Source organism: Patagioenas fasciata, chromosome 2 (genome assembly GCF_037038585.1).
Source record: "Patagioenas fasciata isolate bPatFas1 chromosome 2, bPatFas1.hap1, whole genome shotgun sequence".
NCBI lineage: Eukaryota > Metazoa > Chordata > Aves > Columbiformes > Columbidae > Patagioenas > Patagioenas fasciata.
In genome coordinates, this window is record NC_092521.1 from 61,554,859 (window position 1) to 61,571,928 (window position 17,070).

General features: G+C 34.9%; 1 protein-coding gene across 2 annotated transcripts in view; it reads right to left on the reverse strand.

Annotated features, from left to right (window-relative positions):
* NETO1 (neuropilin and tolloid like 1) overlaps positions 1-17,070 on the reverse strand; it is a 70,029-nt gene that overhangs the window by 36,270 nt on the left and 16,689 nt on the right. The window lies entirely within an intron of this gene.

Here is a 17,070-nt window from a genome sequence, read left to right on the forward strand (position 1 = left end):
TCACACTATTCAGCAAACCACCAGTTATCTATTTTCAAGTTTATGAAGTCAGGTTCTTTTACAATTGATTTCTGAGAACATAAACCGGTCGTGCCTTATTGAGGGGTGAAATACAAGGCTCCATAAAAGCAGAGCTTGCAGAATTCAGTACAGAACTGTGGGATTGTTCTAAAGTACTTTATGTGGTTCCCTCCTAGTATTTCATGATAGAGTGAAAATATTGGAAGATGATAGCCAAAAGATTTTAAAAGCAAAAAATATCTGCTCAAAGAATAACTAAAGCAATTCCAAAGAGAAAAACATTTCTGTAAGTAAACATTTTCTGTGAGGTGTACAAACAAGGGGACTTAGCTATTCTGCTAAGAGTAAAGGAAAAGTACTAAGTAAAAATAGATATTATAGTGAAATAGATGAGCAAACATATCCAAATTATTGTCGTGTCAACCAAACAATAAATTTGTTCTGATTAATCTTTTGAACTGTGTAGTCTTGTTGAAATTTCAATGTATATGTCTATATCTGTATTAAAGATATCAAAGTATCTTCAAAAAAAGCCTACAGTTGGCTAGACACCCTGAAAACCAATTCTCTAATAATTGCAGCTGGCAATAGTATGTGCTGTATTTTCTCTTTGTTTTCGATGTTCTTTCTTTTAAGAATAATATTGGGAGCAAGGGCAGCTATATTGGAGGCTACATATTTATCATCTAAAACAATGCTGCTCAAATTTTTCACTTCTTAGCATGGTCATGAAAGAACTTAAAGCTGGTAAGTACGAATGTAAAAGTGACTACATATCTTGGTGTTTCACCTTGAAGTTCTACATTCAGTTAGATCAGCAGGAAGTCATACGAAGACAAACCAGAACAGATTTGTACCAGATCCCTTGCATTGTTAAAATAACACAAGCTGCTGCCCAAAGTTTGATTTCTAAAACTTATTTTTTTTAGTTTTTTATTTTGTCACATTTACTGATCTCAGCTTATACTCACAATCAAAGTATCTTCATAGTGTAATTAATGTATATCCTGATTTACACACTTCACAGCTATGGTCATCTCATTAAGTTGAGGTATACAGCAAGAATTAGCAAGAGTTGGACATTTGTATGCCAAAAATTAATACTTGTTTCTTCAACATCTATTTGGAAGTGAGAAGCCGGTATCATCAGAAAAAGAAAATTCATGTCTTTGCACAACTTCTTGCTAAGATTGGTCAAACTAAGCAGACAAGAAGGGTCTGTATGAACTTCACCGAACAAACAGACCACATGATTGCAGAGGTTGCACCTACATTTCTTTTTTCTGCACAAAATGTCAGGCTGTGAGATCTACAAGCTGCTTCCCTTCCTTGTCTACTCTGTAAAGTGTTCAGAGTAGGTTCTTTGTCCAGTGCAAGTTCTGTATGGGTGGCAACCATGTGAGAAGCTAAGAAGACTCATGAGAGCCAAAGTTTCATCCTCAGACACTGTTTGGACTATTCGATATGTACACCTATATCCCAGAAGTGAGAAGTGCTTCTTGGAACTGATCCAGTGAGAAAGGGGACCAAGAATGGGCAACAATGTCATACGCAGACTGAGGAGTGGAAAGAGGAAGTCTGGGAGACTTGACGATATGTGTGGGATTATTTCACAGATCATTTTTATGATGTTAAATATTTTACATTAGCAGCTGAGTGTTCCTCCCCTTATGCAGCACACTGCATATGCAAACACAGGGGAAAATGACCCTATGACAAATATTTCAGGGGCTGCATATACCTTTATCTGCTAGTCACCCAGAAACATATGAAATAAGACTGAATGAGTTCAGGAGTCCACTTTATCTGAACAATGCAACCTTGCTATGACAATGCAGCTGACTTGACTGCCAGGACTGATTGTCGGTCAAGGACAGTATCTCGTATGCATCTCCCCAGGATAATATCCCAGTGACTTCCTTTGACTGACCAATGATCTCTGAACTTGACTAGGAAGAAAGATGTGCAACTTAAGAGTCCTATGGAGCTTTTCCTGAATGACAATGAATACTAAGTATGGCCTAGTCATGCAATTTCAGCATAAAACTACTAAAGCTTAGGATTTGTCTCATTGATTTGTTAGAGATGACTCCTAGCCTAGCCTAAGGAAATATTAATAACACTTCAAGTTCATGGCAAAAGTATAAGGAAAAATGATCCAGAGGGTTTGGCCACAGTTGGTTGCTAGGCATTGTTTTGTCAGACTGAACCAATTTATATATGATTATTGCTTGCTACCATTGAGTGCTAGGTCTACATATCCTTTTAAGAGCAGCTGTTCAAGTTGTATCGGTCTATGCTGTAGCAGTTCATAGAATGGATTTCCCTGGACAGAAGGATCTTATGAGAGTAACTTGGTGATATGAAGTAACCTTGCTTTATCACAAAAGAATTACCTTTTCCTAGTTTTATCTCAGAACATTCAACGGAATACATTCACTACAATGTTTCCAGTTTTGAAGAGCTACACCCATTTCAGGTGTTATACTCAACAGAATATATTATTTGTGCTACTTCAAATAGTACTAAATAAACTGGAGTTGACCACACATTAGGACAGAATTCCAATACAAACAGAAATGTCAAGACAATGTTTACATCTACTGACATTCCGTTATGGTAGCTGGCCATGCCAGATATGCCATGTAGGTTATTGGCATCTTTTTGAAGATAATTACATCTCACATGAGAAACTCAAATATTTCCTCTAGTTTCCGTGTTTTCACAGTTTACCTTCCACTTTAGTAAGAGATTCCTTGTGCTGTCTCCAAATATTTTTCTCTTACAGCCTAGTAAATCATCAGGTAGACTTTTGCTAAGGTGAATAACCATGTCAGACAGCACTGAAAGTTGTTTGCAAAAACAACTGATTGCTTAATCATCTCACTGTATAGAATACCAGAACGAGATGAACCAGACACGACATTTTGGAAAATATTATACTTAGCGTAAAGAAGGGATGATTCAAAAAGACAGTGTCACAGGATGTTTCAAAGTGTATTCTACATCCAGAGTAGAAATCTGTTAGTGTTTAACATCAAAGGAAGAACTCTAGGTCTTCATTCCCACTGCAGCCTGAATGCTCTCTTTCTAGAGGAAAATGAACAAACAAGCAACAAAAACAAACAAACAAACAAAAAGGTGAAAACACCCCAACCAAATCAAAGGAATATGGAAATTAATTTGTTAAACCCAGTTGTCAACTCTAATTGTAACTACATGTGCTCATCACAGGCAATACGATGGAGCTTAAACTTACACTTTCAGCAAGCAAGAAGAGGAACTCTAAAAGCCTCATGACTCAATGAGTTGCTGAGGAAGGCATATCAACACCAAGACCAGGAAACAACTGCAGGAAACATAAGTTTTCTGTCCTTTCAGCACCCATAACAGTATACCTTTCAGTGATCCCAGAATTTTTCTTCTCTTTCTGCTACTTTTAGGAGGTTTCCTGCCTAGAAACAATCCTTTCAGGGAGCACTAAGCTGTTGATCCCAGTAGTCTTCCCAAACATACAAAGCCATGTCTATGGGATGAGAAGATGGGTTTCCATCAGCTTTAGAGGCAGAGTATACAATGGAGTTCTCTTGAAGATATTCTTGCACTTTCTTTTGCGTCTTCATCTTTTTAACAGCATAGAGTAGCAGTTTTCCCTGAGGAAGAGTTTCAGTATAGTCCAGTTGTCAGAAATAAGATAACTCTATATGTTAAGCTGTGAATTCCTACTTAAATTACCCACAAAACTATGAATTTTACATTTTATTATACAAGATAACATTCAGATATTTAAGAGATATAAATAATATATGAGAAGGGAGCAGTAACCCTTCCAAACTTTCCAGTATTTTGAAATTCATCTTCTACTGAGATTGTGGGAGGAAAATATTTTGACAAATTTTTGTTTAAGTAAGGCTTTACAGTCAGGATTTTTTGCCTCACAATTCATCTGCTTCCTGTTGGTTACATCTTCATGAGAATGACATTCCCTTGCGTTCAAAGAGATGTTTTCTCTTCATTTTTATTCAATTCAAATTGCCAAAGAACATTCCAAACCACAATAAATTGCTAATACTGACTGAACATAGACATAATCTGTTAGAAACATGACTCTTGGTCGGTTGGGACTTTTATTATTTTGATGAGGAAAGACCTACTAAATGTTTTACTATGTATTTGACTCAAACAAGCATAATTCATACTAACCCTAGCCGCAAATGGTTTCCACTTAAGTTAATGAATAAAGATGTTCTCATCAGTAAGTCATATTTTGCTATGCGCCTACATGAAAAATAATCAACAGGATGATTATTCTATATCAAAGGGTCTTGAATTCAACTTTTTTTAACTTTTCCTTTAAAAAAATAAGATCCTTCTAATGGATTCTCAGTCCTCTTTGAGGATCATTTACGCCACATGCTCTGTGTTCTCTAACAAATTCTCAAATTGCTTTGTCATGAATATGAGCAAACAAATGGGTTTGTGGATAACTAAAGATCTGTAATCTAGAGTTTGATTAGATTTAGATTTGTCTTGATCACTGTTGACTTTTTTCACATCCCAGAAACTGGTGGTGAATATATTTAGTATACATTAGTAATTTTTTATTCTGTTGTCATAACTTAGGAATTTAGATTTAAAAAAAAAAAACAAAAAAAAAAACAAACCACCAGAACAGAGTTTCCATGGAATTCAACAAATTTGCAGGTTTTACCCACTATTCAAAAACCACTAGTCCAAAGCAACAATTTAGTTTCTGCTAGATTTATTCACAGTTTCAACATTGACTCTAATGGAAAGAGGTTTATGCCCACCATCTGACCTGAATTTAGAAATTGATTTATTGAGTGCTACTCTGACTGATTGGCTCAGCCTCATGCAGAGAATGAAAACTGGTCTTTTGCATCCCATTGGCCCTGAAAAAAAACATTGTGATTCATTGAATCACACTTCAGAAAGACAATGTTCAGAAGTCCTTATGTCTACTTTATAAAATATGCAATATTGCCATTAACTGGCTGAAGAGACTATGAAAAGAACAGCAAAGTGGGTACTGATTAGGTTGTCCAGTTCTTCCATTGTTGTCATAATATTCAGAAGAAACGAGGTATCCGGACAGTTTTCACCTACAGCAGCAGGTCAAACATGATGGTCAGTTACAGTACTCCAGATTTTTAAGTATGGGTCAGCTGCTTATCCAACAAGCAGGCAATAATTAAATTTCATTTGACCAGACCAACTTTTTGAGTGACAAAGAGCAGGGTTATTCCTAGTGTGGCTTGAAAGAGACATTTTAAGCTCTAGTGATAAAGAAAATAATCAAAGATAAATAAAACCTTTCATTTAAAAGTACTTGATAAATCGTTGATCTATATGTATATTGGAATATGACTGATATGCAATATTCTGAAATACAACTATATTAATGCTACAAATGATTCTTCAGCACATAGAATTACAGAGATTCAAATTACCTGAATCTGATTTTAAGCTGTTGAGACAATAAGGAATATTTTATTTAAAAACAGACAAACAAACCCTAAAAACTTATTCTATATAATTTCAGCATAGACTTTGTAGTTAGTAACAGCTAATAACCAACTGCTTAATCCACATAATGAAATCAGCATCAAAGAACAAAACCTTCTTAATACAAATTTTCTGCATTCTCTTTTAATATTATTTTTCACATGGAGTTGAGAAATGAGCTACAGGAAAGGAAAGAAAGGAAAAAAAAACAAAAATCAAGAGAAAAGAAGTGGTATCATACAATCTTTTATTAACCCACATACTGCAACCAGCAGATTTGATAACACTGTCTCTTGAGCTTCAACTATCAGATAACATCTGGCAAATGATGTTTGTAAGTCCTGTTACACAACATCTTTTGGCTTCTCAGTGTCATCTAGGGGACTGATATGTGACTAGAATAACACATTTCCTGCTGCCTGCTTCTGTCATGCTAGTACAAATTTTTAATAATGGATGTGCCAGAGACATCAGTTTATTTCAATCTGAATTCTCAGAAAATATTTATCAATTCTGTTCCCATCTTCTTACTGATGACTCAAGTAATCTTAACACAAAAAGCTGGATATTAGATGTAGTGTTTTGAAATCAAAGTATCCAAATAACTTTACTGCATCTCTAATGTGTGATAATCTCTGAAGAAATACTTTTCAAATGTTGATCAAAAGAATTTGCCTATTTATTTTCACAATTATGCAATTAATGTATTAATTTCAATAGCATTATAAATTGTTTGGATTTCGTCACCCTGAACACTAAGAAAATAAATATTAAAAATCCATTTTAGGCTGTGTAGCACAGACCAAAACATTTTGTCTCACTGAAGTTAAATTCTCCTTTACAACTCTATTTCAAGAAACACTAATGTCAGACACTAATTTACCTAGTGAATTGCAGACTATGCTGTGATCCTGTAAATAATGTGCCTTTGGCGTAATTGAGAAGAGTCTTCAGAGCAAGAATAATTTGAGAGCACTAGATCTCCCTGTTTCAAAAGTTATTTGTGTACTTGAATATTTGTAATATTTATTATATCATACATTTTTAATAAGAAACAAAAAATATCTGTCTTGAGAACTCCACTCTAAGGACAGAAGTAATTTTGCTAACAGTAAAGTTACCTGATTTGATTGTGAATAACATGCATATTTTTAATGAAAGGTTCTCAATTAGATTGTATGTTCATGGGATTGCAAAGTGCTTTTAAATCTGGTTGGAAATATCATGGCTCACCAAAATACAAGACTAAATCAAACCTGTCTGATAGGGAATGAAACTTCACAGAATCACAGAATTGCTATAAGTAGAAGTCTCATTCTTAAATGAGAGAAGAATTTGCCCTGTTTAGCTGAAATCGTTTCTGTGTTGTATGAAGTTGCAGATAATGCTTTTATGCATCAGATTCTACTAGTTAAACAAACACTGGACTGCAGAGAAACCACTTGAGGAAAAAACACTAAAACTTTAGGAAGACCGGAGGGGTAAAGGAATTCTGCAATCTTTATTTAGTAATTATAAATGCAAGTTTTGAAAGTAGTTTTGAACATTTCTCTATAGTAATAAAATATCACATTTTTACTAAAAGAATACAATTTCTAGCAAATAATCAAGTTTGGGTAAGTTTTGTTTGTTCTGGGTTTTTTTGGTTTGCTTGTTTTGTTTGTATTGCTAAAGGGAAAAGGCAGGAAATACAAATATGAAAAATGTAATTGAAAGATAACAAAGTGTCAGGTCCACAAAGAAAATAAACTTCTTAAATTTGAATCTTCCTCAATCCAGTGATTTTGCTTAGATGATTGTTTATTTCAACAGATTTATCAACACCTAAATGTCTTTATGCTTACTACTAAATTCATTAAGAAAATAAATTAACAGAGAATGTAGACATTCTTAAATGTCTGCAGATTGCTGAATAAATGATTGAGTAAAGTGTAAATATTCCAGTAATAAATAGTCATAGCTGTCAGCAACATACAACGTGGAAGACAAACACCATTCTTTGGAAGATTTGTCGCTGAGCTAGCTCTGGCTTAAGAGTTCTGAGCTTCTTCATTATTGGAAAGGCATGCAATAAAAAGACAACCGCTCCTTGGTCCTGACTTCTCCTGAGTTCCAAAATCAGCTAGACTGGTGAGATGAGATTTTGCCGGAAGAGTAAGATACTAAACAATCACAGTCTTATTTTCATATCAATAAATAACTGTTCCTTTCAAAAAAATTATCCTTAATTATGGCTCCATTTTTATTTTAAAAAGCCCGTTAGGCAATGGATGCACCACCACAAGTTTTCATAGTGGGAATGTTGTAAAAATGTACTGGAAACTTTGTTTTATGTTTAAAATTTAACATCCAAGGAGTGGAACCAGTACTCATTGCAAATGTTTTCAGAACTAGTATGACTTCAGTTTATCAATCAGGTTTACTACTTGTAAAACGAGTTGAGCAAAAAACTTATCTGAATGAATTCAGTTCTAAGCCTGTTTTAATTTGTACATTTTTACATACAGAAAATGATTTCATCTCAAACCATTCCAAGGAACAATGATATCTAGAGGAAGAATAGCACAGGAAGACAGACAAATCACTAATTGTAATGTTCAAACTCAAAGAAAAACTCAACTTACTGAACAGAATACGAAAACCAGTGGATACTGAGAGTTAGTAAGTTGGGCCTACTTAAGTGTGATATTTGTCAAATAGACAAACACTGAATTGATATACCTCTACCTCATAATTTGTGTAAAGGTAGAAAACTCATTTTTCATTCATGAAAAGAGTTGAAGAAATAATAGTTCACTTATCCAAATAAACAAATATTTCATTTTGACTTATTTCAATAGATGAAAAAGTAGAGGACAGTCTTTAAAGGTACATACCTTTAAGTAAGTACCGAAGCCTACAGATTGCCCAGATTTAAGCACATGTTTAAATGTAGGTTTCCTGAAATTCTTTGCTAAATTGGGACTAGATTTAGTGGCTTGTCAGGGCAGTATTTGAGAATAGTAAGCTTAAGCAACTGTTCTTTGGAATTATCCTTGGGCATATCAGAAAGTAATTTCAGAGATTTTTGATGGATTACTCTGTTAAATTATAGTAGCTGTTATTCTTATTTGGCCTGAAGGCCTTAGTTAGATGAACAGGTTTTGCAGAGAAAAATAAATAAATAAATACACCCAGCATTTGAACTTGCCACAGTAAAAAACATATACAGCTTGAAAATATCTACAAATTGAATATAAATTGAACAAAAATTACTTACTAGCTTTCCCAAAAAAAAAAAAAAGAAAAACATTACCCATGTTAGTGGCATTCTGCATGTAAAGATGATTTCAAAGATTTGCAGGAATGAAAACTATGTGACTTTTTTTTTTTTTTTTTTCCAAAGCTATCTAATAAAATGCCTAAAAGACACAGTGGAAATGACATTATTTGACACTACAAAAACAGACCACAGGATGCTAGCAAATTCTGGAACTTAAATAAGGTATCTTGTATTTGGTGGTTGAATTTTTACCCCATTGACCAACGAATATGCTACTTATGAGATTTTAAAGGAATATCTCTGCATAATATGAATTAATATCATAAGAAAAAAAAAACTAAAACCTTTACTCAGCATTCACAAACATTAAACAATGCCTACAACATGCAGTTCACTTTTGTATAAACCCTTTATTATGATTATCTACCCCTTCATAAGAGATTTTCATATTTTGAAGTTTTGATTCTTTTAAAATTGGATTTTAAAACTTCAACTTCTCACTTCCTCAGTTTGTCATGATCATTTTTAGGATAACATATTTACGTTTATTGTATACATAATATCAGTTATAATGTTACTGAGATGAGGTTTGTTCATAATTATTTAGTATATGTGTAAGGTAAAGGCATTATATAAAGGCATTTCTCTACCACGTGAGAGTAGCATGATATTAAAGATTGCAGGTTCTTTGATATCCCATAATAAGAGTGAAAGAGAAGACAGATCAAAGGGATAGATACTCTAATGGGCCAGCTAAAAGTTCATTTGCACACAAGTTAGGACAGAATTTCTCTCAGTGTTGAAGAGAGCATGATCTTCCTTGTGGACTTGAGCACCAAAGGAACTCAAATCTGAGATATTGAAGAAGGACAGGGAACTGCTGGAGAGAGTCCAGCGCAGGACAACAAAGATAATTAAGGGACTGGAGCATCTCCCTTAGGAGGAAAGGCTGAGGGAGCTGGGTCTCTTTAGCTTGGAGAAGAGGAGGCTGAGGGGTGACCTTATTAATGTTCACAAATATGTAAAGGGTGAGTGTCACGAGGGTGGAGCCAGGCTCTTCTCGGTGACTGCCAATGACAGGACAAGGGGTAATGGGCTCGAACAGGAACACAAGAGGTTCCACTTAAATTTGAGAAGAAACTTCTTCTCAGTGAGGGTAACGGAACACTGGAATAGGCTACCCAGGAGCGTAGTGGAGTCTCCTACTATGGAGGCATTCGAAACCCGCCTGGACACATGCCTGTGTAGCCTCATCTAAGTGTTCCTACTCCGGCAGGCGGATTGGACTAGATGATCTTTTGAGGTCTCTTCCAACCCCTAACATTCTGTGATTCTGTGAGATGGAAGAATTACATAGTCTGCATTTCTCAACAGACAGTAAATAAATCAACATTGCTCATAGCCATCAATATGACAAAAGGTACATTAAGGTGAAAACATACACCTACTGCAACTACAAATATACATAACAATATTCAATAACATTCGCCTCAGTACCGGTAAGAAAAAGAAACTCTCTGGATTGACTTATTTACAAAAAATACAAATATTACCATAAGAAAATTAACCTATACTAAACCATTGATGAGTATAAACGGCAAAGGCTGAGAGAGAATATATTTCGAATTTGGTATGTTTACTCATTTACTAACTACTGCCTACTGCAAAAATATTCAGTTCTAGAAACAGAAACATGACTGACTTTTCCAAAGACTGCAGTGTGAGGAATCAGAGCTACTGATTTTTGGGCAAGAACTCTTTTTATTAGTTGAAAAGAACTCAGAGTTTTCTAAAATGGGTTTGTGTGCATTTCTTTAGAGAATTAGCTAGAAACACTATTCAAAAAGTAAAAAATATTTTAAGGAAACCAAATATGTCAATAAAGATTGTGTCTTATTGCTGTTAGAATTGAGAGATATTTCATTAAATAAGCAGATGATAACAGCAAAATCAACACAGTTACTTGAACCTACGCAAATACCAAATTAAAAAATATGAGTGACTGAAAACAAATTATATAAGCATGGGTTTGTGTCTAATGTAAAAACATCATTTTCTATAAGGATAGCTAGTCAGAATACTTGCAACTCTGTGCCTAGTATAAAAAATAATTTCTCTGTCTAATGGAAGGGTCACTGTCAGGTTGATGAGACAAAGACACTGACATGATTGTCAAAATTTATTTGTCATACCCACAACTCATCAGAAACCTGTAGATACAATACATAAAGGTGACTATTCAATGACTTAAAGAATAGATAAGTAAAGAAAAAGAATTGCTTCTACGTCAGCAGAATCTCTGCAGACATCCACATTGCCAAGGTCACTAAAAGGAACTATTATAGACAACAGTGTTGCCAGGCTGAAGCCGCAACACAATCAGCCAGAAGGGCATCCCAGTAAGAGCTATTAGAAAATCTGCCAGATAAGGAAGTCAAAAGAACTGGAACAACTTTGAAGAGCATTCAGAAACTCCTTATTCATTACATATGAGGCACAAAGTTTCTCATTTTTTCCCTGAAGTAATGGTGTTAAAATATTTGAATGAGAACTACTAAGATACTTAACAACAGGTTTTGGAGGTGTTATTCTGAATATGTATATTAGTAGTGAAAATTCTCATTGTAAACAAGTAATTTCCAAACACTTGCGGAAGGGGATTACCCAGTCTTTCTGCTCAGTACAAATTCCATGTTATCTTCCCTGCTCTGTGATTTCCAAGTGCTTCACAAATCTTATAGAAAAATCAAGAATTAATAGGGAAAACAAATGCCAGGGCTCACTGGTTATTTCCACATTTTGCAAGTGTTCAAAGCAAAGGTTAATCAGTCTGTATCAGACCTAAGGTTAAGCTAATTCAGTACAGTATTTGCCTAAAGCCAAAAGTGTATACTCAGGGGAAAGTGCATAAGAAAAGGACCATATTTAAGGAAAATCCTCTTCTACCCCTAAGATTTAGTTGTTCTGTATTAAGTAATAATATGAGTTATTTTGAGAATTGTGACAATAGTGATGTAAAAATGTAGCTTAATCTAAAAATGTTGATTTTTCTAGTGTTATGTTTGAATGCACATCTAAGCTTGTTAGAAGTTGCTTGTGGGTGCTTCTGAAAATATCTACTTTTTGTCAGAGAAATGTGGTTCCTCTGTTACTAATATTTAGCAGTGCAACACCATAATCACCTTTATTTAAGATCACCTACATATCAAGAGAGTTATTTTTGTAGAGGTAGAAAAGAATAATTTGTACCTTTTCTGCAGTACAATATCTTAGTAAACCTCCTCTAGAAGGCTGTATTCAACTTGTGGAACAGAAAGAGAGAAGTTCTTGGAGGAAGACGGGATGGCAACAGTGGCATGGGGAACAAAAAGCTTGTGGCATAAAAGGGAAATACCAGAATTTGGCTTGTGTAGGTAAGCAAACTGACATCTTAAAAAAGGAGATGACTGCCATCTCTAAGCTCATAACACAACAGAGTTTCAAAGCTAAAAAGTAATGTTGGTATAAGAAGGAAAAACATAAGCTGGCTATGAGTAATTTTAGGTAAGAAATCACAAGAACGTTCCTAATAATTTGGATCCCGGAACAATCTTCCATAACAATCACTGAAGAAAAAAATACACAAACAAAATTAACTCTGAAAGTCTTTTAAGATCTATCAACAGAGGGTTACGTATTTAAACATCTGTGGCATGAGTTGGAAACTTGCTGCTTGCAGACCTAGTGTGTGAGACAACACTATGTAACTTGGAAAGCCCATTCACCCCAGTGTTCAGACAAAGTCAATACAAATGCAACTCTAATGTCCCTAGCTAATGCAGCTCTTATCAAATCATGCAATAGAGTTTCTTCTTTCTTCCAGAATTAGAAAGTTCAAAATATACCTTATCTTCTATTGCTTTTATTCTCACGGCAAAGCTCAACACAGTAGGAATTTTAGTGTTCAGCTACTTTCTATTGGTAGTAAGATACTCACAGCATGCATGATTTCTAAAACAGGAAGTTCTGTAGTTGCCTTTTGGGTAATGTAGCAAGAAAAACATAAGTATGAGATAACAACAAGTAATACGGGACCTAAGCATTCTGTGAGATGTTTTAGATACCCATGTGCTCCCCACAAGGAATTATTTTGCACTTGAAGTTTAAAGTAATACATTATCCCATTACATTCTCATATTTGTAGTACTGAAATACTCTGTGTCTAATCCTACATTTATGTAAGTTAATGGAATCTATAGGAAAGCACAAAGCAAATTCAGTTCCCTTTAAAGGACAATATTTATGTAGCTGGTTATTATTTTCAATGTAACGTGCAAATGCAACATCCTGGTTGTTACAGTGAAATTCATTGTCATTCACAAGGTCAGAAATGTAATGCCTGACTCTTGTGCACTTGTATGAACACACTAAAAGTTCATAACTCAAGGATGCTGCTGATAAAAATTGGAAGTATTGAGGGCTAGAAATATCAATATACAAGGTAAATATATACACACACCAAAAAAAGGAAAAAAAAAAAAAAAAAAACCAGAAGGTTCTGACTCAAAAGTTTGAAGGAAGAGTCATGGTGAGTAATTTCTTCTGATTCCAAACCAACTCTTATTCCAAAGGAAAAACTTTGACTCATTCAAAGTTACATGACTCTGAGTTGCTTATTGTTTCTCAAAAGACTTAACTGGATTACAAGTTGGTTGCCTGATCAACCTAGTGGCCTTCTGTGATGGAGTGACTACATCAGTGGAATAGGGAAGAACTATGGACATCATCTATCCAGACTTCTGTAAGGCCTTTGACATGATCCCCCACAACATCCTTCTCTCCAAATTGGATAGATATGGATTTGATGGGTGAACTGCTTGCTGGATGAGGAATCGGTTGGATGGTTGCACCCAGAGTATAGCGGTCAATGGGTCAATATCCAGATAGAGATCAGTGACAAGTGGTGTCCATCAGGGCTCTGTACTGGGACGAGTACTGCTTAATATCTTCACGAATGACATGGACAGTGGGATTGAGTGCACCCTCAGCAAGTCTGTACATGACACTAAGTTGAACGGTACTAAGTTCTTGAAAACTGTGATCAAATTTAATAAATTCACAATACATTTTTCATTAATCCTGAAATATGGAAATCACCCAATCAGCAAGAGTTTGGTTTGGTTTGGGGGGGGGGTGGTGGTGGTTTTGGTTTTGCTGTTTGTTTGCTTGTTTGTTTTCCTTCAAGATTTATGATGTCATTATTCTATTACTCTGATATTCTACAGCTACTTATACCACTGCAATGGTGATGTAAAGGTACCTTCATTCTGATCAGACAGTGTTTTACAGTCCACTTTTTTCTTCTTCTACTATCAGGCAGTTAAACAGAAAACATTACTGGCTGACCTTTATATTAATGAGGCTAAATAAAAACACAGATGGCTTCTACTAAGTGAAGGAACTTAAAGTAATGATGTGCTATCTTAAGCCACTGTCCTGCAAAATCAGAGACCAGGATAAACAGAAATCTGATTATTCTAGCTGAGTAAGAAAGGTCAAATAAACCTATCCTCTCTCTGAATCCTTGTGTACACTGAAAAATTGACTCATTTTAAAGAATGCCTGTCGAGAATAAGTATACTTCAATTTTTCTACAGAAAACAGTAATTCAACACCATTTCAAAAAAATGTTCTTGAAACATAACTTTTTAGGAAAAATAAGGGTAACTGGTTGAGTCCGAGGACCCAGAGGTGAGAAATGTGATTACAGCTGTAGGCCTTTCAAAGGCCCAAAGAATGACAAAACAAGAGCAAGCCAGAATGATAGTGTGACTTGTCTCGTATGTCTTTCTCTAGCCAATCATATTTGCATCAACAATGAACCAGAGCAATCTGAAAATACTGTAGTCTGATGTTATTTCTTTTATACATGAGATTTGGGGGAAAAAAAAAAAAAAAAAAAAGGAAGTTTATATATGTTTAAGAAGGTTTCATAGATTCAGATAGTTCCATTTAGAAATGATGGTAGTTAATCAGTATTTAATGATAGAAAAATAAATAAAATAACACAAAAAGAGTAAATATGGGCTTTTTTTGCTCTCTCATGATTGAAAATTGTTGAAAATTTACTTTACATCCAAATTGCATCTGGTTATTACTGGTATTCAGATGTAAGAATATAAAAGAAAAAGAAAAAGACAACTTCTTCCTTTAACCCAGAGTTTTGACATTTAAAATAGTTGATTCTTATACTATATGTACAGCTTCTATCAACCACATATTGCTTAACTCTATAATTAATAAAGTGAAAGCCTAAATTATCCTCTTAATAAAGAAATTTTTGCAAAATTTTCTGTGTTTTTACTACTTAGTGTGTTTGTATTTGTGTCTATTTCTACATTTGTCATTAAAGTTGTTTCTTCTGGTAGATCTCATCTTTTAGAGTAATGAATAGCTCTCTGGAAAAAAAAAAAAATCTATTTAAATGAAACAGAATTTATGGCAAGAGAATTATGTTTGTTTCAAGATGCCTGAAACCCCAGCCTCCCAGTCTGTTGAGAGACTGCTGAGACCCCACTGGACATTTGCACCAGTGGATGGAGTCCCAACCATCTCAGTACCCAGGACTCAAAGTAATTATTGAACAGAAAAGCTTTAGTAATTGCAAAATATTAGTCTATTCCTCGGGACTGTTCTATATAATTCCTTTTCTTTAGGACTTGATCCGAGCTAGTTTTAAAATGCCCCAGGTGACAGGGTTCTTTACATTAGCACAGATTAATAGATCTTAATCGGAACATTTTTCCTGATATCCTAATTGATCTTCTTTTTTCAACTTCATTCAGTTGGCAGTATTTGCACACCCTGAAGACACAGCAAATAATTTCTTTCTCTGCATCTCCAGGTACCATTCAAATAATAATAAATCTTCAATTTAGTCAAATTTACTCACTTTTTAAAAAATCTTGCCACACACCCACACATTCAACATCACGTTTCCTATCTTTATCAGCAAAACCAGAGCCTCCGTCAAGATATTAAATGCAAAAGTGGCAGCTGAGGAACAGTTCAGGGGTGGGTGGGTACCACACTGATGGGGAACATCAAAGATTACTGGTGCTAAAGAAATATCTCTGTTGTGCTTGTCACTGGGATGAAGAAAGCCTCCAACGCAGGCTGCAGTTAGGGAGAGTGTGCTGGTTGAGCCCAGTGAGATGGAGGTAACACACTGCCCCTCCCCTAGGTGCTCAGCTGCTCTAGACAGTATTGTTTCCAAATGATTATTTGCTTTGGGTGATTTTCTTGATGTTCTTTAAAGAGAGGTTAGCTGAAATTTTTCTTCTGATCTCTCCTTTCTTCATAATTTAATTGCATAAGTTGTCACCACCGAAGATGGATCTAGATGATTTAGATGATAATTTCTGGAGGCAATTCCTCTCTATGCTACTCTTAATACACTCTTGAAAGCCATCACTCTTTTTGATGAGTTGACAGTGACCCCTCCCACTGTATAGATTTGGAAAACAGATCTGAAAATGTCAAGTCTTATCCATACCTATATAGTAAAGGACTGGTCAAGTAATCATGCAGAATGAGAACTGCTTCCTGTTACTGGTGATCAAGGAGGCAGCAGTGCTGTTTTGCACTTGTCAGATTAATCATATTCTCATTTTGGCCAATATTCCTCAAAACCCCCTATCATATGCAGAGCTTTCTACTGAAATCTATACAGAGAAAAAAAGGAAAAAAAAATGCTACAGCAATTCACCAATATTGATCTCTGTGCAGAAATGCACCTTACATCAGTAGAAAAAGAATGAGAATAAAACGTGGTCCATGAAACTGTTTTTCACTTGAGAGTTTTTTAGACAGAACAAACTGCAGATTGTGCTATGGACATCTTTTCAGCCATAATACATGACTCTTTGAAACAAAATGGACATGAAATCTAAACCAAAAAACTTTTGGCAGAGGTGGGAAGGAAAACGGCATAAGCCCACAGAACCATGGTAAATGAGAGACACAAATTTAACTCACTTTTCAGACACAAGTATGTGTGGATATAATAAAATTTCATCTATTGTCTTTACACTTAAAATGGATATATATATCTGGCTATCAGACTATTTACTACAGGAATTTTGTGTTCTGTTGCCATTTGAACCTCCTAAATATGTTTACCCTGTGGAAGACAGCATCTTTAACTTAAAATTGAACTATGCTGAGTAATTTTATAACTATTTTCCTTGCATCAAGGAAAGAAGATGCATAGAGGAACATTG